The sequence below is a fragment of the Panthera leo genome, chromosome D3, assembly GCF_018350215.1.
Source record: "Panthera leo isolate Ple1 chromosome D3, P.leo_Ple1_pat1.1, whole genome shotgun sequence".
NCBI classification, from domain to species: domain Eukaryota; kingdom Metazoa; phylum Chordata; class Mammalia; order Carnivora; family Felidae; genus Panthera; species Panthera leo.
In genome coordinates, this window is record NC_056690.1 from 11,557,686 (window position 1) to 11,559,141 (window position 1,456).

Consider the following 1,456-nt stretch of genomic DNA (forward strand, 5'->3'; position numbering starts at 1 on the left):
CTCATATTTTGTATCACTTCTAGAGAAGTGTGTTTTTCATAAAAGTATAAAACTGTGGGCGGCAGATATTTGCCAAAATTCTGATAGTGGTTATATTTGAGGAGAGGAAGAGACAGGAGGTATGGTATCAGAAAAGGGGAAACCACTTTACCTTTATAATATTTTGCTTCTGCTATTTAAAAAAAGCTTTGCAGCACGTATGACCACAGGTTAATCTGTGTTGTTGTTTTTTTTCTGTGTGTTAAGCACACAGGCACTTGATATAATCAGTGTACTTTCATGTATGTGAGAATTTTTTTTCCAAGCGTGAAGAAAAGGCCCACAAAGTCTTTGTTCCTGTTGCTATGAAAAGCTCAGACTCAGCATATTTATGATTTTGCTTGCTTCCCTCTTATTTTTTTGGCTTCTTTCCTGGCAGGGGAGAGGGATAGATTTTACTTGCTAATGATGAAAGAAGGAAAGAAAGAAAGAAAGAAAGAAAGAAAGAAAGAAAGAAAGAAAAGCATCATTTACCATCCAACTGTATAATGATCTTTGCAAAGAATTATAAGGTCGTTTTCAAAAAAACACACCTCCAGGGAAGAACCCAACCTTTGCGGTTGTCTCCATAAGGTACAGAGACCTTCCGCCACTCCCTAAACCACAGCCACCCCTCCTTGGCCAACCAGCAAGTTCTCTCCAAGGAATGCAGAGGAAACCCTTGCTTCCAAGGCCACGCCAATATGTTGTGCAAAGATAGGATTAATTTAAGTAAACAGTGCTCCAACACACTTAGGAAAGGGAATGCATTTTTATCCAGAAGAATTCATTTCAAAAGTCCACAGATCTTTTCTATTTGTGCAGCAGCCTTAAATTTGTAAATGCCACCCTACTTTTTAATATGACCACAAACATTTTCAAGTTTAATGCAAACTTCCTTCCTTACTGAGGTCTGCCCACATTCAAAGTGGCCAGATTCTGGGTTCAGGCATTTGCCTCAGCTGCTGATATCACACACACACACACACACACACACACACACACACACACGGAGTAGTAACAGAAATCCGAATTCTACTTTGTACACCACTGCCGAGGACTCTCCATTTGGAGGAAGTCAGGATTCCAGAATTTTAGCATCCTCCTCCTTTTTCAAATGTTGCAGCTTGTAACATTTGTAACTTACATAGAAATTTTTTTCCTCAGTTATTTTTCTGGCAATGGGCTAAGAGACCATGACCTCCATCCGAAAGGAACTGGTAAAGGAGGAAGGGACAGCAACACAGAGGGAACAGAGCATAATTATTTATTATTTAGCTATGAATAATTAACGTTAAAAGCTAATATTCATTGTATGGTGGGGTTTTTGTTGCCTTTTTTTTTTTTTTTTTTTTTTTTGGTGGCAGGCAAAATCCTAGATGCTTAACATGTTTTGTCACATTTGATCCTCATAGGAAACCTTTAAGGCAGGTAATAG